The 26588-nt window shown below is 44.3% G+C and overlaps 2 pseudogenes; one reads left to right on the top strand and one right to left on the bottom strand.

Moving 5' to 3' along the window:
* Positions 1-9543: 9543 nt before the first annotated feature.
* On the bottom strand, positions 9544-15495 carry LOC112305382 (small ribosomal subunit protein uS2 pseudogene; annotated as a pseudogene).
* Positions 15496-19469: 3974 nt separating this feature from the next.
* Positions 19470-20015, top strand: LOC123479780 (chromobox protein homolog 1 pseudogene; annotated as a pseudogene).
* The last annotated feature ends 6573 nt before the right edge of the window (positions 20016-26588 follow it).

Below are 26588 nucleotides of genomic sequence, written 5' to 3'. Positions count from 1 at the left end.
TTACAATGTTTATGTCTTCTTGGTGGATTCTTCCTTTGAGTATTATGAAGTGACCTTCTGGGTCTCTCTTTATGGCCCTTCTTTGGAAGTCTATTTTGTCAGATATGAGTATTGCTACCCCTGCTTTTTTTTCCTGTCCGTTTGCTTGGAAGATTTGTTTCCAGCCCTTCACTTTCAGTCTGTGTAAGTCTTTTGTCCTGAGATGGGTTTCTTGTAGGCAGCATATGTGTGGGTCATGTTTTCTTATCCATTCAGCTGTTCTATGTCTTTTGATTGGAGCATTTAATCCATTTACGTTTAAGGTTATTATCGATAGGTAGTTATTCATTGCCATTATTTCCTACCTGTGTTCCTCTGCCTTTCTCTTTTCCTTCCTTTCCTTAAAGCAGTCCCTTTAGCATCTCTTGCAGAGCTGGTTTGGTGGAGCTGTATTCTTTTAGACTTCTTTTGTCTGGGAAACTCTTTATTTGGTCTTCTATCTTGATTGAGAGCCTTGCTGGGTAAAGTAGTCTTGGTTGCAGGCCTCTGGTTCTCATTACTTGGAATATTTTTTGCCATTCTCTTCTGGCTTGGAGCGTTTCCATTGAGAAGTCAGTTGCTAACCTTATTGGGGCTCCCTTGTATGTTACTTCCTTTTTCTCCCTTGCTGCCTTTAAGATCCTCTCTTTGTCTTGGAAATTTGCCATTTTAATTATGATGTGTCTTGCAGTGGGTCTCTTTGGGTTCCTCTTGTTTGGGACTCTCTGTGATTCCTGGATTTGGGTGACTTTTTCTCTTCTCAGATTAGGGAAATTTTCCATCATTACTTTTTCAAACAGGTTTTCTATCCCTTGCTCTTCTTCTTCTCCTTCTGGTATTCCTATTATACGGATATTGTTACGTTTCATGTTGTCCTGCATTTCCCTTATTGCCTCTTCATTCTTTCTGAGCCTCTTTTCCTTTTCTTGCTCCTTCTGGGTGTTTTTTTCTACTTTGTCCTCCAGCTCGCTGATCCGATCCTCTGCTTCGTCAAGTCTGCTTTTAATTCCTTCTACTGTGTTCTTCAATCCAGAAATTGTATTCTTCATTTCCTCTTGGCTCTTGTTGATATTTTCTATTTCCTTTTTCATGTTGATATAGTTTGCAGTGAGTTCATTGTAGTTTCCTTGTAGTTTCTGGTAGTTCTCTTTGAGCTCAGAGAGCTCAGTGAGTTTCCTGATGACCATTGCTTTGAACTCAGTATCTGATAGTTGACTTGCCTCTTTTTCGGTTAGTATTCTTTCTGAGGCTTCCTCCTTTCCTTTCATTTGGGAATTGTTTCTTTGTCTTCCCATTGTTTGTGAGGCTCTTCTTGTTGGCCTCTGCGTCTTAAATTGCTTTGTTCTGACTCCCTGGATTTATGATATGAACTTCTATGGTAGAATGCCAATGGGATTCGGTGGTGCTGTCTCCTTACTCTCCTGTGCTCACTGGTCTTGAGCTGACGTTTATGTGTTTAACACGGTCTAACTCTAGTCTTTTCAGTACTCCAGGTTTTGTTGTCTCACCTGTGGGAAAAAGAGAAAGGGGGGGCAAAAGAAAAGAAAAAAAGAAAAAAACACACACACACACACACAAAACAAACCAAAAGAAAGATGGGAAGGAGGGAAAAAGGAAATAGGAAAGGAGGAAAGGAAGGAAGGAGGGAAGAAGGAATAAAGAAAGATCGGAGGCAAGATAAGAAGGAATTTTAGCAAAAATTAAAACATAGAAATAGATAAAAGAAGGCAGGAAGAAGACATAAAAATGGTAAAGGATGGGAGGAAGAAGGAATGAAAAAAAAGAAAAAAAGAGGAAGAAGGAATTCAGGGGGAAAGGAAAAAAAAGAAAAAGGATAAAAAAAAAAAATCTTCTGTTGGCTTTAAACCGGTCAGGTTATTTCTGCTGGTGTCCTGTCTGTGCAACGGGAGGGGGTGGTTGGAAGGATTGGTTTCACTTTTCTCTCTTCCTGGGTCACACTCTTCGCTGTTTTGTAGGTGTGGTCCCTGGCAGTCAATCAGTCCGTTGATCAGCCAATCCAGCCGCTTTGGCTTGTGACGCGTGCGTGCGCAGCAGGGGAATCCAGCCGCTTTGGGTCTGTGACGTTATTTTGTGCCCTGAGCGCGCAGCCGGCGGACCAATCGAGCCGCCAGGGCTTGGAACGCTGGCGCGCAGGTGGCGGATTCAGCCGCCTTGGGGTTAGGACACTCGCCAGCAGCTTTGTATTTGGAAAACAGGCACCCAGCCGGCCCTGTGCTTGGTGAGCGCGCGCAGCCCGCTGAGCCACAGGCTCTGTGCTTGGGGGCCGATCCAGCCGCCCTGGGCTTGAATCTCTCGGGCGGGCGGGGCCGCCCTGGGACTGAATCACGCGGCACTGGGTTCCGAGGTTTTGGGCCTGTGGGTGGAGCAGCTAGTCTCTGCTCCAAATTATCTCGGAGGTTTCAGGTGTGGGCGCCCCTCCGGGGTTTCAAGTGTGGGTCCCGTTCGCTAATCTGCTCGCGCGCGCGCGACCGGACCTCAGGTGAGCGTAGCAGTCCAGGGGTGGCGGGGGAGGGGCGCCAGGGGCCTCGGCTACTACCGAGAGTTCTCTAATTAGCCCCTGAGTGTCTCTATTTTCTTTTTCTTTTTGAGAAATTCCTCCTTTTCAAGCCCCCCTGGTCTAATCAAGCACCTGGCTGCTCACAGCGCAGCCTGGCCCTCTCCCAGGACTCCTGCCGCAGCCCCTGCGCCAGGGCTGGCGCTTCTGCCGCCCTTGTACCGCGCGGTCCTGGGTCCCGTGGACCTTATTGTCCTTGAGCACTCTTCTTACCGTCAGATCTTTCAGTGTCCTCTATCTTTGGTCTCTGATCTTCGTATATGCTGGAATACTGTTGGCTGTTCGCTCTGCTCCTCAGATCAGCTAGGTATTTCCCTGGCGTTGAGGGGAAGTGGACTCCGCTCCCACCTATGTTGCCGCCATCTTGTCCGGTACTCTCCATCATTACTTTTTCAAACAGGTTTTCTATCCCTTGCTCTTCTTCTTCTCCTTCTGGTATTCCTATTATGCGGATATTGTTACGTTTCATGTTGTCCTGCATTTCCCTTAATCCTTCTTCATTCTTTCTGAGCCTCTTTTCCTTTTCTTGCTCTTTCTGGGTGTTTTTATCTACTTTGTCCTCCAGCTCGCTGATCCGATCTTCTGCTTCATCAAGTCTGCTTTTCATTCCTTCTCCTGTGTTCTTCAATTCAGAAATTGTATTATTCATTTCCTCTTGGACCTTGTTGATAGGTTCTATTTCCTTTTTCATGTTAATATAGTTTGCAGTGAGTTCATTGTAGTTTCCCTGTAGTTTCTGGTAGTTCTCTGTGAGCTCAGAGAGCTCAGTGAGCTTCCTGATAACCATTGCTTTGAACTCAGTATGTGACAGTTGAGTTGCCTCTTTTTCAGTTAGCATTCTTTCTGAGACCTCCTCCTTTCCTTTCATTTGGGAATTGTTTCTTTGTCTTCCCATTGTTTGTGAGACTCTTCTTGTTAGCCTCTGCTTCTTAAATTGATCTGTTCTGACTCCCTGGGTTTATGGTATGAACCTCTATGGTAGAATGCCAATGGGATTCAGTGGTGCTGTCTCCTTAATCTCCTGTGCTCACTGGTCTTGAGCTGACGTTTATGGGTGTAACACTGTCTAACTCTTGTCTTTTCAGCACTCCAGGTTTTATTGTCTCACCTGTGGAAAAAAGAGAAATGGGGGAAAGAGGGAAGGAGGGAAAAAGGGAATAGAAAAGGAAAGGAAGGAAGGAAGAAGGAATAAAGAAAGATCGGTGGCAAGATAAGAAGGCATTTTAACAAAAATTAAAACAAGAGAATAAATAGAAGAAGGCAGGAAGAAAGAATAAAAAAGGTAAAGGGTGGAAGGAAGAAGGAATAAAAAAAGAAAGAAGGGCAGAAAGGAAGAAGGAATTCAGGGGGAAAGGAGGAAAGAAACAAAAAAAGTCTTCTGCTGGCTTTAAACTGGTCAGGTTAGTTCTGCTGGTCTTCCTGTCTGTGGAACAGGAGGGGTGGTTGGAAGGATTGGTTTCACTTTTCTCCCTTCCTGAGCCACACTCTTTGCTGTTGTTTAGCCTGCAGTCCGGTTCCTCAGGGTCTTTCTGCTCCCCACTAGGCCTTTAGTTCACCAGTTGTGCTGTCCTTGAGTTGCACCAATTAGGGGCAACTCACAGTTCCCCTTCTTGCTCTTTGCTGTCTTAGATGCTAGGGGCTCTTGTTGCTGCTCTGGGGTAGTTCAGCCCCCTACCTGGGTCGAGTCTTTCCGGGGAATGCAGTCTCCCCTTGCCCTGTGGCTCCCCTCTGCTGGGTGTTCTGCCTTCATCCTAGAGAGCCAGTAGTCCCTGCAGGGCTCTGTGCGCAGGGGCTAGGTAGGAGTTGTTCAGAACTGGTGCTTTTAGGTGTGGTCCTTAGCAGGCAGCCAGGCCGTTGATCAGCCGATCTGCCGCTTTGGGCCTGGGTCGCGAGGCCGGCTGGTCCGCAGCTCTGGGCCTGAGTCACGAGAGGCCCACCAGTCTGCTGCTTTGGGACTGAGTTGCGGGGCTGGCCGGTCTGCCGCCTTGGGCCTATGTGGGGGGCAGCTAGCTCCTGCTCCCGGTGCGCACCCACCTGAGGTTTCAGGTGTGGGCACCCCGCCAGGGTCTCAGGTGTGGGTGGCCAGCTGGGGTTTCAGTTGTGGGCCCCCAGTCTGCTAATCTGGGTGCACGCAACCGGGCTTCAAGTGAGCGCCGGGGCTGCTTATCCTGTGTTCACAGTCCAGGGGCTGAGGGGGGAGGGGTGCCAGAGGCAGAGGCTGCTGCAGAGAGTTCTCTAACTAGCTCCTGAGTGCCTCTATTTTCTTTTTCTTTTTGAGAAATTCTTCCTATTCAAGCCCCCTGGTCCAAACAAGCACCTGGCTGCTCACACAGCTCAGCCTGGCTCTCTCCCAAGAATCCTGCAGCAGACCCTGCGTCCGTCCGGGTGGGGGCTTCAGCCGCCCTGGTCCCTGTGCAGGTCCCAGGGACCTTATTGTCCTTAAGCACTCTTCTTACCATCTGATCTTTCAATGTCCTCTATCTTTGGTCTCCGATCTTCATATATGCTGGAATACTGTTGGCTGTTCGCTCTGCTCCTCAGATCAGCTAGGTGTTTCACTGGTGTTGAGGGGAAGTGGACTCTGCTCCCACCTATCTCGCCGCCATCTTCCCCCCGAGTTCTGCATTTGCTCTTTATGAATTGCACCAATTTGATTTCAGATGAGTTTGGCCAATGGGAAGAAGCACAGGAATACAGAACCTCGCACTTATGGCCCGGCTGCGGGAATTTGCACCTGTCTCCAGGAGAGTTGGGAGCCACCTGCAAGTTCATAGCCAGGGTCACGACAGTACAGCCGTCAGCGGGAACGCAGGCGGCTGCTAGCAGAGGGTTTACGTGGCCGCATCCCCGCACCATCACATGGTTAACTCCTAGTGTAGGCAAGCGCTTGGCCTCCGGACTCTGAGCCAGGGTCCCTCACTAGCGCCGGGAAGGAGGTTTTCCCTCCTCCAGCCCTACCCGGAAAGTGAGATTTTTCGAAGGATGGGCACTTCCTGGGTGGAGAATCAGTGTCCTGGACTAAGGTCCTGAGGTCTGCAGAAAGGAAGAGGCCAGGGAGGGACGAGAGGGCTCTTAACCCTCTCTCTACAGGTCCCAACTCTGACACTAACAAATTAGAATTTTTCAAAGCAGTGGCAAATTGGCACCTGTCACACTGGGTGTCCCCACTTGGTACTGTTCCCCACTTGGAGGACACCACTTTGGGATCCTCCACCAGCCCAAGGAGAAGAGAGCGCCCATTGCACAGACGCGGAGCTGGAGTGCAGAGAGGGCACGTGACTTACCCAAAGGGCGCTCTGCAGGCGCAGGCGGCTCAGGTGGGTATCGGGAGTACAGCTCCCGTCAATCCTCTGGACTATCCCAGCTGGCAGAGAAAGCCATCGAACCTCATCTGAACGCCAGGGCTTGGACAAAACCCCACGCGGGCCAGAGCCCGCATCTCTGCAGGAGCCCTCGGTAAGGACGCCCTTGCCCTCAGGTTGTGGGCCGCTCCAGGGTGTGAACTTTGTGGGCCGCTCCAGGGTGTGAACTTTCCCCTTCACCAGGAAACAAAGCGTTTTGACTCCTCAGTGGTTCTCACACTTTGGTGGATATCAGAATCACCTGGGAACTTGGTAAAAATGCAAAGGCCCTGGGCCCACCTACTACAACTAGCCAAGCCTCCATGTTTTTTGGTAGCCCCCCAGTGATTGTTGGAGGACAACTGCCTTAGGGAAATGACTGTATTTTGTCAGAGACACTGCATCACCTGAACTACACAGGGAAAAGCTCTCAACACACCCTATCCATTCACAAAGTCATGAATGTCAACCCAGAGATATGCTGAATCTCCTCAAATTACCCTATAGATATTATGACCTCCAGTAAAAGCCACTTTGAATTTGGGGGAAACTTAAGGAATGAATTCCAAATAAGACTTTAAAAAATGAATTTATAGCCTGGGCCGATGTGGCTCAGTGGATTGAGTGCCGGCCTGCCAACGGAAAAGTGGCCCCTTGGATTCCCAGAGCATAAGCCTGGGTTGCCATATGCAGGATCCCCAGCTGGGGGTGGGCAAGAGGCAACTGATCGATGTATCTCTAGCACATGGAGTTTTTCTCCATCGCCTCCTTCCTCCCTTCCCCTGTCTCTAAAAATAAACAAATTAAATATTAAAAAAATAAAAAATGAATGTATAAATAATAATGAGTGGCAACATAATTAGTCATTGGGGAAATTCAACTCAAAACCACAATGAGATGCCATTTTACACCCATTAATTTGAAAAAAAGAGGAAAGTAACAAGTGTTGGCAAGGATGTGGAAGGATTGGAACCTTGTGCATTGCTGAGTGGAAATGTAGAATGGTACAACCACTGTGGAAAACAGTTTGGGGGTTCATCAGAAAGTTAAATGTAGGAATCTATTATTCAGCTTTAAAAAGAAAGGAAATTCTGACATATACTAAAACTTGGATGAGCCTTGCATACATTTTGCTAACTGAAATAAACTAGTCACAAAAAGACTAATATTGTCAGATTCTATTTATATGAGATATGTAGATAAGTCAAATTCAGAAAGATAGAAAGTAGAATGGTAGTTGCCAGGGGCTGCGAGGAGAGTAAAACAGGAAGTTGTTATTTAATGGGTATAGTGTTTTAGTTTTGCAAGATTAAAAACTTCTAAAGATTAGTTGCACAAAAATGTGAATATATTTAATACTGCTAGCACTAAGAATTAGTTAAGGTGGTAAGTGATGTTATGTGATTTTTTTAATCACAATTTTTTAAAAAAGTGAAACATAGAATTACCATATGATCTAACAATCTCACTTCTGTTTATATAACCAGGAAAAAAAAAAAGTAAGCAAGGTTACATGTCTCCCAAAAAATTGAAAGCAGGGACTCTAATAGGTATGTGGACACCAAAGGTTATAGCAGCACTATTCACAATAACCAAAAGGTTGAAACAACCCAAGTGTCCATCAACAGATGAATTAATAAACACATTTTGGTATATAAACACATTGGAATATTATTCAGCCCTCAAAAGAAATGAAATTTGATATATGCTACAACATGATAGACCTTGAAAGCATTATGCTTAGTGAAATAAGACAGACACAGAAGGACAAATTTAGTCTGATTCCACTTATCTAACATACCTAGAATGCCTACATTCATAGAGACAGAAAGCAAATAGAGCTTATGAAGAGTTGGGGGATGAGGGGATAGAGACGTTATTGTTTAATGGGTCCAGAGTTTGTTGGGGATGATGAAAAAGTTTTGGGTATAGATAATGGTGATGGGAACACAGCATCAACAATGATTCAAGCCACTGAATTGCACACTTACAAATAATTAAAATATGAATATTGTGTTATGTGCATTTTACTGCAATTTGTTGAGTTAAATAAAAAATTATGAGTGGCAACTTTTTGGATCAGATTTTTTAAAAAGCTAAAACAATCAAAACACTTTGACACTGGGAAACAATATCAATGGATCAGAGGAAATGGTCCAGAAACAGAGCCTTGTATACACATAACTTCAGGAGGGCTCCATAGCACAGCCTGACTCCGAGATACTTGTGCAGTGATTTGCTGAGGGGGAGTTCTCAGAACTCTTGAGGAATAAGAAAAGCAAGATAGGATGGGGGAAGAAGCTGGGCAAGCTATGGATTCAGCAGAAGCATAGCCTTAGCCTGATCTCTCATGGGCTCTGCAGCATGACTGGCACCACAGAAGTTGTTTCCAGCTTCAGTGGGCTAGTACACCCTGTATCCATCAGTCAGTGGCATGCATGGGGTGGGGTGGGGTGGACTTCCCAGAAATCACTGGGCAAGCCAGCTCCTGTAAGTTGAGGTCAACACTCCCTAAAACAATGCAAGTATGGGCTTTAGCAGTCAAGGGCCCCGGCAGCAAGGAGGTATGTGTACCAGCCTGGAAAAGGGAGTTTGGATGCCAAGACACCAAGAGCCTCTCTATAATATGGTTAAACAATAAATAAAATGTAGCATTTCAAGTTGGAGTGGAAAGTATGGAAATCTCAATAAATGATGTTGATACCACTGACTATTCATTTAAAAAAGAGTTTGATCTACACCTCATAGTGTGAATGAAAATAGGTTCCAAAATGACCCAAACTTTACCCATCTTAAAAAACAACAAACTGGATTAGTTCTCTATTTCAGTATAACAACTTAACCCAAAATTTAGCAGCTGCATAGTTCTGGCTCAAAGTCTCTTATGAGGTTGTAGTCAAGATGTAAGTCCAGACTATAGACATCTGAAGTTTCAACTAGAAAGGGATTCATTTCCAAGATCACTCAGGTGGTTGTTGGAAGGCCTCAATTCCAGTGGCTGTTGGCTGAAGGCCTTCTTCCTCACCAGGGGCATCTTCATAGCTTTCTGAATGTCCTAACAATATGGCAGCTGACTTACCCCAGAATGAGGGGCCCAAAAAAGAAAGAGAGCCCAAGATTAAAGGTACATGGGTTTCTAACCTACTGCCAGAAGTGACATACCATTAGTTCTGCCATTTTCTTTTGGTCACATTGTACCAACTCTGGCACTATGAAGGAGGAGATTATATGAGGGTGTGAATATTAGGAACAGGGATCATAAGGGCTATCTTGGAGGCTGACTGACACATGAGTCATTGAAAATGTATTAAAAGGTATTTTTATAGTCTTAGCAGTTATGCATGCCAATAAATCCAGAAGGCATAAAGGAAATATTGACTATTTTATTTAGGTAGAAGATATGAAGATCTGAAAACCAAGATTCCTTGGTTTTCTTTTTTGACAGTAGTTTCTTCCTTGTTGCATGCAGTTTTGGTGGGTATGACTGTCTGGATATGCTAGCCACCGTAAAACAATTTTAAAAACTCAGTCTATATTTTTTCTTAGAAATGTTATTTTCTGTCAATGTTATTTGTGGTCCAGTCTGTTAAAATTTTGTGGAAGAACAGCTTAAGACCACTCAGTGGTTGTCCCTGCCCACTCAGTAGCCTGCACAGTGGGGGCTGCAGGCTTCAGGGGGCTGCAAGACTGAGTGCTCTAGTCTTTGGTAGGAAACTGCTGAACAGGCACAGAGGGCACCTGCACCTTCAGACCAGTCAGTGACCTCAGGGTGACCAGCAGTGAACTTGGGAGCTGGAGCCGTCCATTCACCCTGAAATGTCTCCTTGGTCACAGCCTTTTCAGCAGTGGCCTGCTCTCCCTTCTCAATCTCTTCAGGACCTCTGTAGAAATAGAGATCAGGCAGGACCTCCCATGAGTGATCACAGGAGATGGTGCCACAAATGTGCAGAACTTCCCGGGCCAGCAATCACTACATCAGATCCACTGAGTGAGCCGCCTTGTTGTTGCCAGGGATGGCAGTGTCCACACAATGCAGAGGAGAGTCTGTACGACACAGAGAAATAGTAGGCAGGTTAACATAAGACTCCTCTGTGAGAGGCTGGTGGTCAGTCCTGGGATCCATAATCACCAGAAGTCTTGGCTCCTGGAAAGCTGCCTGGATCTGGTTAGTGATGTTTACTGTAGTGAAGCAGTCCTCACAGGAGTGGCTCCAGTGGCAGCAGCAACCTTCAGCACAGCTTGCTGACACAGACACCAACAGGGTTTTCAATGCTGACAATGGCACAGGTTACCAGCAGAAGCTTCTCCCAAGTTCTCTTCAGATCTATGTTGTAGAAGCCACCACATTTCCTACTGTAGATGTACTGTTCCATTTGGAAGTCAAGGTTGGTACCACCTAAGTGGGTTCCTGCTGCAAGGAATTTGAGGACATCCTTCTCCTTCATTTGCAAGACATCAAGGGCTCTGGACAGTATGAAAGTTTCCCTTTAAGTTATGTGGTAACCAAGAACAATGCTGTTTGGGACCCTCTCTGAGTAGCATAGAAAGTCAAAAACTCAGTCTTAACCCAATCGAGTTCTCTTACTAGTTCAAATAGAAGAGGGAGTGACAGAGTCCCCCAGGAGTGGAATGAATGGCAGGTCAGGAAGGCCTCTCTGAACAGGGGGCATGAAGGATCAGCAGGAGTTTTCACTCTTGTGGTGGATTAGGGCAAGACCATCTCAAAGGCTCCCAGTGACCATCTGACCGGTACCTGAACTACCCAGGACACTCAGCTCAGTGATTGCCTTCCAAAGAGAGTATGCCTGCATCATGCTATGAGGTCTTTTTGCTGCCTGGAACAAAAAGATGCATCCAGGTTCTTCTACTAACATCTCTGCTGCTCCAAATTTCAGGTCAAAATTTTCAACACCCTTAGAATTTATGCGCCTTTCACTATAACTTGTCATGGAGCTTCAGTCAATCACACACTCACTGAGCCTGACTTGTCCTCGGTAAAATAGGGTAATAATCCCAACCTCCTAGGAGTATTGTGAGGATAAAAGGAGAAGGCAGGTGGAAAGAAGCTGGCACCTAGGATGTCCACTAGATATTTCTATCTGAATTACAAATAACTTACTGACAAGTTTTCAGTTCAAGTTCTTTAGGTGCTAGATTACTTTTTTTCATTTTCTGCTGCTGCAAAAAAGCTTTATTGTTTCAAATTAGTCCATGGAATTGCAGAGGGCTCCAGGGTGGTTAAAAGGCCTAATGGTTGCAAGAAGAGGCTCAGGCAGAAGTCCAACACCAGGGGGGATGCAGAGGGGCCCCTCAAAGGCCTCTGGGCTCTAAAGGCTCCTAGTTGTGCTTGAGGGTGAGCCCTTTGAATAATACTCACCCAGCCCAGCCTGAGGGCCAGCCAGCTTGCTTAAGTTAGTCAAGTGGTCACCCATCTTTTTGATGAGTTTCGCCTTCTCAACTAGAAAGGGGCTCTCCAAAAAGTCACAAAGATGGAGATTTGTGTGGGCAGAACCCAGGGCATGCAGATCCTAAATGGCCTGATTCAGTTTCTTTGCTTTGACCAGGCAGGCTTCCATGTATCCTGAGTTTCACCCCAGTCGTTTTGGGACAGCTTCTGTAAGTCATGAAGAGGGCGCAGTGGCCACTGTGCTGGCTTTGCATCTTCAAGAGACTTTTCATACCCTCATGTTTCTCCTTGGCCAACTCACCAAAAAAAAGTGGCCCATGCCCTCCAAAGCCACATCACTGAGGTTGAAATAGAAGCCCAGGGAGAGCTAGGTGTAGGATACCCACAGATGCAGGTTGGCCAGAGAGTTGACAATGGCCTCCACCTTGGTGGAATACTTCTGACAAATTTGGGAGCTTATGGTTGCTTGGCAATAAGGAGCTAAGCTGAAAAAACAGCGTTGGCTAGTCTCAGAGGCAAGGTGCAGCTGAGATGTTTCTGAGGGTGCCACTGGAAAAGAGGTTGGAGGGTGGCTGGAGGCCAGAAGAAGGGACATCTCTGGGTCTGTTCCTTTCAAACACTGTTGAAGCAAGAGACTGATCTTGGAGACTGCTAAGGACACTGCCATAAATTATCTTTAATAATTATTTGCCCAATTACAAAAATTATACATCTTTTTTTACAGTTGAAAATTTGGAAAGGCAGAAAAGTAAAAATAAGCAAATAAAAATCACCAGTTACTATGCCCAGTCATATTGAAAATTCCCATGAAACTCTTCAATATCTCTACTTTAGTATCTGTCCAATATGTTATTCTGTGGATCAATTGCGGTCTCCTATTGGTGACTGCTTCTATTACTTCAATTGTGCATTGTTGTCAAGAATGCTGTAATAGCCCTGGCTGGTATGGCTCAGTGGATTGAGCACTGGCCTGAGAACCAAAGGGTTGCTAGTTTGATTCCCAGTCAGGGCACATGCCTGAGTTGCAGGTCTGGCCCCCTGTGGGGGGCATGCGAGAAGCAATCACACATTGATGTTTCTCTCCCTTCCTTTCTCTCTCCCTTCCCCTCTGTCTAAAAATAAATAAATAAAATCTTTTAAAAAAGAATGCTATAATAAATCTCCTTGAATAATTCTTGGTGTACATCTACTGCTATTTCTTTAGGAGAGATACTCAGAAGTAGAATTTTTAAGCAAAGCACAAATATAATTGAAAGGGCCATTGGTATTAAGGGTTAACTGAATCCTCAAAGAATGGTAGGAGTTTGGACCCTAATATGTCACCTGATGACCCATACGCATGGCCTGCCTAATGGCAAAATCTCCAGGAGAATGGCCAACAACAACTGCTCAGGAGTCCAGGACCCCAACCAAAACTCTTTAGAGGAACCCTTCTCAGCATTTTAACCAAGGCCCCTGCACAGCACTTTCACTCCAGCTTTTGGGCATCTCCTAGAGAATTAGTTGAGCTTTATATTTGGTTGTTTATTTGATTAAAATTCTAGATTTATTGAATATGCTTTTAACCTTTGAAGCCCTGCCTCCACATTTGGTATTTTGGCACTCTTCCTAGAGAGCAGGACCTACCACTCCCCAGGTGAGGACCCACTCTATTAACTTGACTTTTTAGTCAGTCCCATAGCTGTGTCATATATTTGCTGGCTGGACACAGGATGCAAAAGCTGAAAGCTAATTTTGTGTTTCTGTTCCCTCCCTCCTCACTCTCTCTGGTGCACAAGGGTAGCCCTATCCCCTTTTTGAACAGTGGGGTACTCTCTTGCCCTGCATCTGAACCCAGGCCGGAGGTATCCTTGCTTCCTGGCTTCACCCTGTAAAGATAAACCTTATCCCTTGTTCCAGAGATGCTCCTCCCTCTCTCAAGGCCAACTGTACTCCTTATCTGGAGTACAGGTCCCATCTATTGCCTGAGCAGGGAAGCTTTATCCTGTAACTAAAACTCTTGCCAACCCAAGAAAAATGCTTGATGGTAGAGAATGTTTAGGGAGGGAAAACTTCATCCTCTTCTGAACTCAGGAGACCTAAGGCCCCATGAGGGTCAGCACAGCTTTGTAACAGTATAGCCTAACCCGGGTGACTTACTCTTGAGCAAACTGAGGCCCAGAGACGGGTGTGGCAAGTCCAAGTCCACACAATGAGAAAGTGCCACAGCCAGTACTGGAATAGGGGTCTTCCCCCGCCCCCTCTGCTGACTAAGACCCAAGTCAAAGGCTGACTGTTCCCATGAATTTGGCAGGTGGAGCACCTCTGAGTTCCTGCCATATGCCATCACTGTGAGGATAAAATGGAGTGTATCCTGTGCTGTCCCAGGCTCTGTAATTGGCTGAGGGATAATAGTACAAACTAAATAGGCCCTATACTTGCCCACACTTAACCTGTATGGATTCATTTGTTCTTCACAACCCAGCCAGGCAGGTACTATTGTTATTCTCCATTTTATAGACAAACTGAGGCCAATGAAGTTAAGTAACTTGCCTGCAGTCTCACAACAGGTAATGGGAAAAGCTGGAATGTGAATCTAGGCTGCATAAACTAGATATTGCAGGTGCAAGCATACGAGAAGTGACAGAAGGCAGTGTCCGAGCTGAATTTTGGAAGTTTTGATAGACTGGCAAGGAAGAAAGGTCAGCAGGACAGGGAGAACCACATGAGCCTCAGGCAGATATAGGAACGTAGAGCCCAGTCCCTGTGCCCAAGGATCCCAAAGGCACTGGGTGTGCTTCTCTGCTGCTGTATTCCCATTTTGACTTTAGCTGTGGAGGGCCCTGTAGTTAAAGTTGGTCGCCTTCAACTCCTGCAGGAAGTGGCTACCACCAGCAGGGGGTAGGGCAGGAAGGACCCTCCTCGAGCAGCATCAGTACAACTATCCTGCCACTGGGTGACACTGCAGCTCCTCAGAAAGGGAGCAGCACTCTCAGAGAGACTGGCCACAAAAAGGAGTGGGGGTGCCACTGGGGCCCTCCTCTACAGGGATTTGGTGTTAAAAGAGGTATGAGAAATAGCTCCTGCCTTCCAGGGACCCACGGTTGGGCAAATGAACACATGGGTAACTAGTAAATCACTCCAGTAACAGAACATAATTACTTGTTTCAACAACTGGTTCCAACTGAGGGTACCAGGGAGGAAGCGGCATTTGAGCCTTGATGTAAAATTTATGGACTGGCTATTCTAGGACAGGATGGCTGTGATGACACTGGCTCCCAGGGCACTGCACGCAGACGTGGGGATGGAGGAAGGGGGCTTGCAGAGTTTCTATGAGGGCAGTGGTTGGGAGCTGGGAGCTGAGGGTGGCAGAAGGCTGGGCCTCTGTGCACAGAGGCTTCAGCACAGTCTTGCCGAGGCACTCTTTGTCTCCATGAAGCACTTAGTTCAGAGGCAGAGGAGAATCCCCTGGTGTTAAATAACTGGAAAGATGTTGGAAGCCCCAGGCAGGAATGGAAGATGACTGGCCTCCTGTCCTCTTGCTGTGCCTCCCTGGGGAGCACCCTTAGTCCCACCTTGCCGCAGCAGCTGGGTCCAGATATAGCAGCTCTTGGGGCTGAATGACTGCATCTGTAAAAGAGGTTTTTTGTGTACACAAATATGTTGAAAAGTGAAAAAGGTTAATCAGAAGCCACAGGGTAGGAAAAACTAAATCCAACAGCAACAAAAACAGCCTCTGATGTCTCCTGCTGGTCTGAGACCAGCCCTGGTCTTCTTTCTGGAGATGGGGCATTGGGGAGGAGCACCCCCTCCCCGGCTTCAGGCCTGAGCAGGGCCTAGAAAATATCATTGCCCTTGGAGAACAATTCATCTCCATGGTGTCTGTAAAATTTGATAGACCGAGCTTAGCAACACAGAAACGGTTTAATATCAATCTGGTAGATACACTTTCATTACATTTTTAAAGTTAAACCAAGACTCCCTATTTCCAGATAGTCTGTTCGGAAGTTAACCCATCATGATGTTGAAACCCACATCCTAGCAGTTGAACTAAAATCAGCTTCATAAAATAAAACACGAGGAGAGATAGACTGACTGCAGTTTGTGGCTAAAGCCTTCAAACCAATGGAGTCGTCCTGAGGGGCTTTGCTGGACTCTTGCCCGCCTGCATCCATCACCTAAAGGGGCCACCTCTTTTTGCCCAGTCCAACGACAGGAACTGAGGGGCAAGGGAGTCAGGAGCTGTGGGCCAGGGTCCAGTGTATCATTCAAGCAGATACTCCCATACCTCCTTTTATTATTTACATGTAATGCTGGTGAATGGTGATAAAGGATCTTGGGGGCACCAAGGGTTTGCCAGGAAGGGGGCTGCCCCTCAGACTGTCCTCCACCAGTGTCCAGCCCCAGAACCAGATTTGCCCACCCAAACTGGTCACCTTTCAGAGAGATTATTCCCTTCAACCCAAAGATGACTCCAAAAAAGGCACAAAGACTTTTCTCCAAGCTACATGTATAGCATGCACAACCTTATCATTTAAATAATGTATTATATAGATCAATTAAATTGTAGTTTTCCAAAGATTCTTTTATTCACACATTTCACTTCAAAACAACAGATAATTATTTGAATAATGATGAGGGGAGGAGAGGAGGACGCCTGAGAGGAGGTTATGGGGATTAAGGGAGATAAAGCTTTTCTGCTCCTGCCCTCCCCCTGCCTTTGCCCCTTTTGCTCCTAAACAATTACTTTTAAAAAGTACAGAGTCTTGCAGCAATAAATCAAGAAATGCATCCCTGGCTGATGTGGATCAGGAGTTGGGCATCGTCCTGCAAACCAAAAGATCACTGGTTCAATTCCTGGTCAGGTCACATGCCCTGGGTGCAGGCTAGGTCCCTAGCTGGGGGTGTGCAAGAGGCAACCGATGGATGTTTCTCTCATACACCAATGTTTCCCTCCTTCTCTTTCTCCCTCCCTTCCCCTCTCTCTAAAAATAAATAAATAAAATATGAAAGGAAAAAGGAAGGGAGGAAGGCACTTGGCCCAGGCTTTGGGGTACCACACTCTGTAGTCAGACTATATGTCATTTCATTCCCACATTGATAACTGACCAGATTTGGTGCACAATTGCTTCAGCTTTGCACACAGAAGGCTGACCTTGGAGTAGGGGCCATTGAGTTCCTCCCCTTCTCTCCAACACACACACACACACACACACACACACACACACCCCATAGATGTATTATTTACAATTGTGTGTCCCAGGAGGGGATTTGGGGGGACCCAGGAATTTATCTATCCCTCATCTGCCCTGCAGAATACCTTTAATCTCTGTAGGTTTCTTGGCACCACTGAATTCTCTTTATCAATTTAACACATATGAATTTAAGTAAGCAATGTTTTGTCTGGTCTTTCCACCAGAGTTTACTGTTGATTTTGTCATGTCTTCCTTGTATATCATCTTTAAATTAAAAATGAGTACTTCCATTGAAAAATGGGAAAAGATGTGAAAAATACAATTCACAAAAGGTTAGGAAATGCCCAGGGTTAGTGAGGTGTAACTGGCCCTCACTTTCTATGACTATGCATATAGTTTTATACAGTTCTTTCAATCAGGAATAGTTTCAATATTTTGAATGTGTACTCTTTAATTGAGCAATTCCACTTCTTGAAATTTATCCCATGGAAACATTTGCCAAACTAAGCAGAGGCAGATGTACAAGGATTTTCCTTGTAGCATTATTTACTATACAGTCCATCAAGAGAAGATCAATTAGCCTTGTCCAGGCGGCTCAGTGGGTTGGAGTGTCATCCCCTACAGTGAAAGGTCTCGGGTTTAATTCCTGGAGGCAACAGACCGATGTTTCTCTCTCTCTCTCTCCCTCTTCCTCTCTCTCTAGAGTCTATGTGTGTATGTGCACGTGTGTGTGTGTGTTGCCTGGGAGCTCTCTCTAGCTGCCAGAGCCCACTCTGATCTCAAAACAGTCCAGAAGAGACAGAGGGTTAATCCTTGCATGTAGTAGCCCTTTACTTAAATGCAGGCAGCAGTTGGTGCATAAATACACCTGCTTCCTCCCTCCTCAGGTGGAGTAACATGGAGGCAGGTGTTCTACACTAGCTTCCAGAGTTCCATAGCATGACCTCTTCTAGTTGCCCACAATAGTAACTTGCTTGATAACATACTCCATATTGACTTTCTTCCCTATTTTACTTTCCCATGCCTTTCCTGGGGTTTCCCATGCCCTTCTCAAATAAATTACTTTAATTTAAATCTCTAACTCAAAATCTGCTTCTGGGCTTACTCAAACTAAGACACTGTGCTTTGTTGGCCAGTAGGAAATGGGAATCAGCCATGATATAGGAGCCAAAAGGTATGAGAACAATAGTCACACCCCACATGGCTCCTTGATGCCCACTTAGAGCTCTGGGACAACCTAGAAAAGAGGACGTATCAAACTTCCCTCACAGTTTCAGCGTTCTAGGACAGGGGTTGGTAAACTTTTTCTGTAAAGGGCCACTAGTAAATATTTTAGGTTTTGTTGGCCAGGTGCTCTCTGTTGCAATTGCCCAGCTCTGCTATTGTAGCATGAAAGCATAGACAATGCAGCAAAGAATGAGTGTGTGTGTTCCAAAAAACTTTATTTGTAAAAGGGCATCAGGCTGTAGTAAAAAGCTGTAGTTAATTGACCCCAGGACTACAGAGAGAGGCTGGGCAATTAGCAGGCCTGTATGGTGTGCTAAGGGGGAGGTGAGGCCAGTGTTGCCTTAGATTCTATAAGTCCAGCCACAGGGCTCTCTGCATGAAAGTCCCATGGCTGTGCAACCAAGCCAGGAAATACTACATCTCTGTTCATAATGGGGCACTCAGTGTATTAGTTTCCAAGCTCAAGACAAGCTTTCCACTTCACTTTTCTGCTAATAGGCCACTGTTCCTAATAAGGAGAGTGGTGCTCTGCAAGAAAAAGAGAATTCCGCCTACCAGAAGGAAAAGCAACTTAATATTTTAAAAGGTATATAAAATGGTGAATTCAACTGATATTCCAAATAAGACAAAGAATGCAAAACTTGATTACAAATAATTTATGAAACAATAAATGGAGTCTTCTGCTAGAAACTGAAGGTGTAATATTGATAGATGAATGTGAGAAAGACTTTGTTTATGATACTGAAAAGTACAGAACCAAGTTCACCAAGGGGGAGTTGATCTAAAGATTGGTGAAGGTGTTAGTAAAACAACTATTCTACACAATACAGATCTCCTGATCTGGTGAATTACATTTTGGAAAACCTGCAAATAAGCTACAAAACTACAGTTGGTTACCCTTTCCAGTTCCCAAAAAGAATTCTCCATAGTGAGCTTCCTGTAGTCCCTGAGCCATGTTTAGACCCAGTTTTTGGAGAGATTCATTTGTGAGCTTACCTAAAAAGGCAGTGAGCCCCAGAATGAAGAACAAGTAGTATCTGACTATTTTCTTTTTTGATGGTGTTATTGGGCTGATGCATCAGAAAATGCAGAAGACAGAGGGTGTGGCAGAAGCATATGATGAAATATTAATTTTTGTGCTTTTTGTTGTTCACTTCCTACTACCTTCTGGCCCTCCAAGCCCAGTCAGCCAGGACCTTCCCACAGTCCTGCCTTCAGATCAGATGGGTACAGATATCAAAGAACTCTTGGAGTTTTAAATAGGCTTTTGGCATTCATGACAAAGACAACACTTTGATAAACAAGATACTAGAATTCCTAAAGCTTTCTCTGGCCTTCAATGACCAAAAACAAACAAACAAACAAACAAAACCCACTAAAGAACTCAGGGCATATAACTTACACCACAAATAACTGTTTTGGGCAGTGCAGATAAAATGACAAATTAACCCCAACTCACACATATGAGATAAAAGTTCTACTGATGGGCAAAACAAACTTGAAGAGAGGATAGAAGGGTTCAAGTCAATGTTAGGCAGAGAGGAGGGCTGTTGGCTGGGGCCTGCCAGATGCTGCTTCAGTGAGGGGCTTGATCATGGCCACCGGCCTGTTGCTTTTCTGGACGCCACTCCTCCAGCCTGCCAGTAGCACAACACCCGATTCCGCTAGTGCTCTTGGGCACTGCTTTGAGCAGCGTCACCCTTTATGCCAGATAGCTGGTGGGCAGTATGGGGAAAAAACAAAACAAGAAGAAAGTGGAGGAGGTACTAGAAGAGGAAGAGGAGTGTGTGGTGGAAAAAGTTCTCGACCATCAAGTGGTAAAGGGCAAAGTGGAGTACCTCCTCAAGTGGAAGGGGTTCTCAGATGAGGAGGATACGTGGGAGCCAGAAGAGACCCTGGATTGCCACAACCTCATTGCTGAGTTTCTACAGTCACAGAAAACAGCACATGAGACAGATAAATCAGAAGAAGGCAAGTGCAAAGCCAACTCTGATTCTGAAGATAAAGGAGAGGAGAGCAAACCAAAGAAGAAGAAAGAAGAGTCAGAAAAACCACAAGGCTATGCCCGGGGTTTGGAGCCGAAGAGGATTATTGGAGCTACAGACTCCAGTTCAGAACTCATGTTCTTGATGAAATGGAAAAACCCTGACGAGGTTGACCTGGTCCCAGCCAAGGAAGCCAATGTCAAGTGCCCCCAGGTTGTCATATTCTTCTATGAGGAAAGGCTGACATGTCATTCCTTTCCCTTGGAGGATGATGACAAAAAAAGGTGACAAGAATTAACTCTCCTGAGTACCAGCCCCTGTCACATCTGACTATGGGTTTCAGGTGGGGAGGGGAAGGAGTTCTACTTGTCTTGACACCATAGAGGTGGCTTGAAAAGATGTCCTTCGAAGAGCCGGTATAATTTCTGTGCCCTACAGCGGCCCAAGTGCTTTAAAGCTGTTCCATATTGTATAGTTTGCACACCCATCCAAGTGGAAAGGAAAGAGGATGTTTCAAGGCAACCCATTCTGCACTTTGCTGAGAAAAGCAAAGGGACTTCTATGAAGGACAAAACTTGCAGAATGGGTGTGTGGGAGAGCAGAAAGATACTGTAGATCTTCAAAGAGCATCTCCACAACCCACAGCCTTCTTCCCAATAGTGTTAACTGCATTTTTACAGCATAGCATGTGTGTAGTTTTTTACTATTACTGGTATATTATTTGGGGGTGGGAGGGATGGAATGGGAAGGAAGGAAGATGGGGTAAGGTTGCTTTTGTTAAAATTTGGGTCCATGTTGGGGAAATGGTGAAACAATGGATAGAACAAATAATTAATGATTTGGTTCTGTGTCCAGAATATTTTATCTTTTAAAAAAACATCATTGCCAACTAATTGAAGACTGTGATAAACTATTTGAAAGCTGAGAATACCTGAAACTTACAAGCCAAACCCTGCCTGAATTTAATGCTGTTCCCAACAAAGGACTAAGCCAGTTGATAAGTTACAAAGCTGCCATTTTGGGGATTGAAACTGGTTGAGAAGGGAAAGTCTCTTATTGGAGCATACACAGAGGCAGGCCATTCTGTTTTAGAGGTGCTAATTCTTGAAATTGACAATACCCTTTCTTTTCCAGTTATGATTATATAAACAATAGCTTGTCCATCCAAGTTACTGGCTGAGGTATTTAGGGAGGGGAAGAAGGTGACATAGGAGGTGTGAGAGTAAAGAGAAGGGCCCATGCTCTTAGGGTAGAAAACTCTTGGTGCCTCTCTGTTTTTCGAACTTTGGACTCTGAAACCATTGGTGGCAGGGTTTAGTCACTGACAGCACAAGTTCACTGAGTCACTTCAAGAGTTGGATTATTTCAACAGCCCTGGTCTCAGGAGAAGACTAAACTTTCATACTGGGGCAGTGGTTCACTTTAAAAACACACACACACACACAAAAACCCCTTTTTAATCCTAAGAATTAAGTAATACCCCAAATGCTGTCTTGGCTCATGAGATCTATCAATTCTTGACATCATCCAGACCTGCATCTAGAACTTCACTGTAAATTTTTTTAGGCGTGTATTAGGTTTCTGGGAAAACTTTCTTTAAATGTAAACTTCATACCGCACTGTCAGTTTTTCTCTTAATACAACTATATAGATTTGTTTCAGAAAAGAAAGAAAGGAAAGTTCAAGTCAAGCTTACATGGATACAACTGTCATGGCAAATAAGGTTAGAGTCAGTGTGAAGACATGGCCCGAATGCCTCTCTAAGTTTGGACTGGAGAAGTCATTTCTAATTTCAAAGTTCTCCAAACTTCAGAAGTCATAGAATAAAAAGTCCGTCAATAAATTATATAACATTCATATATTTCTTCATGGCAAAAAAACCCTCAAAATAGCCCTGGCCAGTTAGCTCAGTTGGTTAGAGTGTTGTCCCCATATGCTAAACATACTGGTTTGATCCCCATCAAGGCATGTACAAAATCAATCAGTGCATGCATAAACAAGTGGAATAACAAACTGATGTCTCTCTTTCTTTCTACTTTCCTTCCTTCCTTCCTTCCTTCCTTCCTTTCTTTCTTCCTTCCTTCCTTCCTTCCTCTCTCTCTCTCTCAAATTAATAAATGAAATTTTTTTAAAATTCTAGAAGCAGTTGTCAAAACAAATGACAGACTTCCATTTCAGGCCATTATGGAATAAAAAGCACCAGATTTAGCCTCTCACAAAACAAACAAACAAAAACTGGACAAAATACATGAAACAATTGCATTCAGACATTGAGCTACAGGCAACACACAACTATGATAATTGAAAGGAAGAAAACAAAGCAGTTGAGCCCTAATGATCTTCACAGCTGTCTGCCAGAAGACATATTTCAAACTATGGAGCAAGGAAGGGGACACTGAACAGAGTCCAGCAATCTTGCTTAGATGAATAGCCAGAGACACAGTTCAGGGTGTCTCAGGTGGCTAGAAGTTTCAGGGGATAGTTCAGAGAGGAGTGGATGATATAGAAAGATAATTCTCAAAATCTCCATAGGTATCTCTATGAACCTTTGCTGACATCTAAGATGAATACCTATGACAAAACTCCACAAGGCTGGGTATTAAGCAGTCAAGAAGCTATGAGCTCAATGGTTCCCAGAACTCACAAAGGTCTAAAACACATCTGAGTTCTGACCAGGCAGAGTGGAGATCTGTAACTGACAACTTGGGGCATTCTGCAGAAGTCCAAGGTGAGACGTGCATCAGTAAAAGGGCAAAACAATTCCTAGAATACAGGCCTCTCTATATCCACTTTAACAACACTTTTTAAAAAGCCTCAAAGGATCAAGCTGAACTGCAGGTAACTTCACTGATATGGGAACAAAGCCCAATACCTAGCAAAGGAAGACAACAAAATTCAGGCACTCAACAACATAAATCGCTGTCTAGCACCCATTCAAATTTACTAAACATTAAAAAAACAGAAAATGTAATCTACAACTAAGAGAAAAATTAGGCAGTAAAATGGAGCATTGACTTTTTCTTAATGCTGCCAAGCATATGAAACTATCGATGACTCCTGGTGGAAGTAAGAGACCATCATTTTCCACTACGGAGACCTTGAAGACCAGATACTCACTTTTCCAGCTTCCTTTGCAAATAGGGTGTGGGTACATATGATACAGGCTTAGCCAACCAGTTGTATCTCTCCAGTACTTGAAGTGGGAACTAGTGTTCTGAAGAATCCTTTCTAGGGTCATCAGAAGCAGCAAGGGCACCATCCAGGTCCTGCGGGGAGTGAAGGTATCCTGGAACCAATGTTAGCAGAGAGTCCAGGGCTTACAGTGGTGATGTCTCAGGTTCCGTGTTGACAGATCAAGTAGAGGCGGTAGTGTCCTCATTTCACATCACTGGTTTCATTTTATAGCATAATTTTTGCTGTGACTCTGGCTGTATCGCTTCCCCCGGACTTGCCTATTTCCAGGCCCGATTCTCCAACTCTCCCCATATTTATTCTATAATATCACCTTTTTTGGAGAAATGTATATTCAAGTCTTCTGTCCATTTTTAAATTGGATTTTAATTGTTAATTTGTAAGAGTTCTTTATATATTCTGGATATAATCAGTTCTTTATCAGATGTACAATTTATAGTTCTCTCTTTCTATTGTTGTGTTTTCACATTCTTGATGGTGTTGTTTGTATCCCCAATGTTTTTAATTTTCATGATGTTCAATTATCTTTTTCCCCTATGTTTCCTTGTGTGTTTGGTGTCATATTTAGTGAAGGTCATGATGGTTTCATTCTGTGTTTTTTTCTAAGGTTTTATAGTTTTAGCTCTTACATTTAGGTTTGTCATTCAATTTGAGTTAATTTTTCCACATGATGTGAGGTAGAGATTTGACATCACTTTTCTGCATGTGGATACTCGGTTACCCTAGCATCATTTGTTGAAAACACTCTTTCTTTCCCATCAAATGGTCTTGGCATCTTGTTGAAGTCAATTAACCATAAATGTAAGGTTTATTGTTGGATTCTAAATTCTACTTTTGGGGGTTATTTGTTACGAGCAACAGAAACCAATTCTGACAGATTTAAGAAAAATGGAATAAGGGGTAAGCCCAATGAAATTTAAACAAAAATCTCACCAAAGAAGATATATGAATGGCCAATGGACACAGGAAAAGATGGTCACCATCTGTTATCATCAGGGAAATGTAAATTAAAACTATGATCAGATACTATTACACATAAACTAGATCAACTAAAATTGAAAAGAATGACAATTGTTTATGATTATAGGGATAAACCAGAACTCATATATTTCTTTTTTTGTTGTTTTGTTTTTAAACATTTTATTTATTTATTTTTTTAGACAGAGGGGAAGGAAGGGAGAGAGAGAGGGAGACAAACATCAATATGCAAGAGAAACATTGATCAGTCGCCTCTTGCATGCCCCCCCACAACCAGGGACCTGGCCAGCAACCCAAGCATGTGCCCTGACTGAGAATCTAACCAGTGACCAACCCTCACCCTGTGGGAGGACTCCCAACACACTGAGCCACACCAGTCAGGGTTCTTTTTCTTTTTTAAATAATTGTGTAGGGGAGGAACAAACTTTCCTCTACCCTCAAGGTTCTTTTGGCTGGTCTAATAATCAAATAGATATGGAACAGATTAGCAAGAGAAAATAATCAAATTCAATATATACATATGTACAGAAATTCCACATGCATGAGAGAGTCAGAGACTCTGCATGCATGAGAAGTTCAGAGACAGAAAGTCTGATTGATGCATATAAGACATCCTGAGCATCCTGGCCAAGTGGCTCAGTTGGTTGGCGTGCCATCCTGTACATCAAAAGTTTTCGGGTTCAGTCCCCAATCAGGGCACATACTTAGGTTGCAGGTTCATCCCCAGTTGGGGCACATGGGGGAGACAACCAATCCATGTTTCATTTTTCCCTCTCTCTTTCTCTTTCCCTTCCCCTCTCTCTGAAATCAATTAAAATACCCTTGTGTGAGGATTAAAAAAATAAGCTAATTATTTTTTTAAAAAGACATTCTGAGCTAGGGATGAGGTAATGGACCTTGGGGGCTTCAAAGGGTCATTGCAGGATAAGAAGAGCAGTTGTTTAACAAATAAAAGTTTACTCTGACATATATGTGAGTCAGAATGAGATTATCACTGATAATGCTTTATGGGCAAGGGCCCTAATTCAAGTTCTTCTAGGTAATTAAAAGGAGGGACTGAAGTTTCTCTTGAGCCAAAGCTAAAATTGCCTTTAGCTCAAAATAATTCTCGTCCCAGTGAGGCACATTTGGGGTGGCTCATTCTGAACCCCCACAGTTGCTATCCTAAGGGTATGAAGTGGTATGTCACTGTGGTATAATTACTTTTTTAATGCATAGCCTCACAAAGCAAGGGCTATGCACCAAAGCCTGTACGACCATGAGCTTTCCATTCCATATCTGGTCCCTTTTGAGGCCTAACTATTGTTTCAACAAAGCAGAAAGTTTCCCCAACATTCAGTTTCCCCAACTTAGCTTAGTCTTTGGTGTTCATGCTATGTATCTCATCTTTCAGCCCGCATCCCAGATTCACACTTCAGCCTCCTATACTAACTCTGATATATAAAAATGTATGTCCTTGACAACATTTGCTTATAAAAGCAAAAAAAAAAAAGTCTACAATAACATAGTAAATGTACCACAATAAGGAAATGCCAGATAAATTACAACATATCTTCTCAATGGATATTAGGCAATGATTAGAACATGATAATTTGCAGTCTTTGTTGAATCATTGAATCACTTAGAAACACTTAATGGAAAAAGTGATCTATAGTTATACAACAATATGAATTTACATAAACATAAACAAAAGCCAGGAAACACTCCCCCCCCCAAAAAAAAGTTGCTGTATTAGGGTATGGGATTATAGGTGATTTTTTAACCCGCATATGAGGACATGTTTATTGATTTTAGACAGAGAGCAAGGGAGAAATGGAGAGAGAGACAGAAAGAGTGAGAGAGAGAGTGAAAGAGTGAGAGAGAGAGAGAGGAACATCAATCGGTTGCATGCCCTATGCACCCTGACCAGGAATGGAACTCATAATCTAGGTATGTGCTCTGACCAGGGATTGAACCTGCAACCTTTTGGTGTATGGGATGATGCTCCAACCATTGAACCACCCTGCCCGGGCTACATTTTTCTATTTAATCTCTGAGCCAAGTATCTTCTGTTTCCTGTTCCATATCTGTTTTTCACCCCTCTACACCCACTGTGTGCCCCAGAGGCTAACCTGAAACAGAAGCAGCCAACTCTTCCCTCCTCCAGCTTCCCCTTGGTTTTGGCCAATGAGGAGCACTAGCAGGAGATGGCACACAGAGGAGAGAGCACCTGAGGTGCTGGTTCCCCAGGTCCCTCTGCAGACTTTCTACTTGCTCACTGGGTCCCACCACCAATGGTCCCATCTCCTATAAAGTGGCCCTTCACAAAACCTCTCTGTCTTTAGATTTTGTCTTCTAGACCCAAGGGAGGTGTCATCTGTCTTCTGCCAAGGCCCTGACCTATATAATCCCTAAAGAGACAGGGAGTAACTCATCCAAATTTAAGAGTTAGTAAGTAGTATAACTGGGTAGAAAAACAGGTCTGTCTGCATATTTTTTAAAAAATTACTTTATCATTGTTCAATTACAGTTGTTTGCATTTTCCCCCTGCCACTCCCCCCTCCCCAGCCAAACCCACCTCCCTCCCTCGCTTCCACAGTCCCCCTTGGTTTTGTCCATGTGTCCTTTATAGTAGTTCCTGAAAACCCTTCTCCCCACTGTCCCCTCCCCCTTCCCCTCTGGCTATTGTTAGATTGTTCTTAATTTCAATGT

Source organism: Desmodus rotundus, chromosome 4 (genome assembly GCF_022682495.2).
Source record: "Desmodus rotundus isolate HL8 chromosome 4, HLdesRot8A.1, whole genome shotgun sequence".
In the NCBI taxonomy this organism is placed as follows: domain Eukaryota; kingdom Metazoa; phylum Chordata; class Mammalia; order Chiroptera; family Phyllostomidae; genus Desmodus; species Desmodus rotundus.
This window is presented reverse-complemented; position numbering and strand designations above follow the sequence as displayed.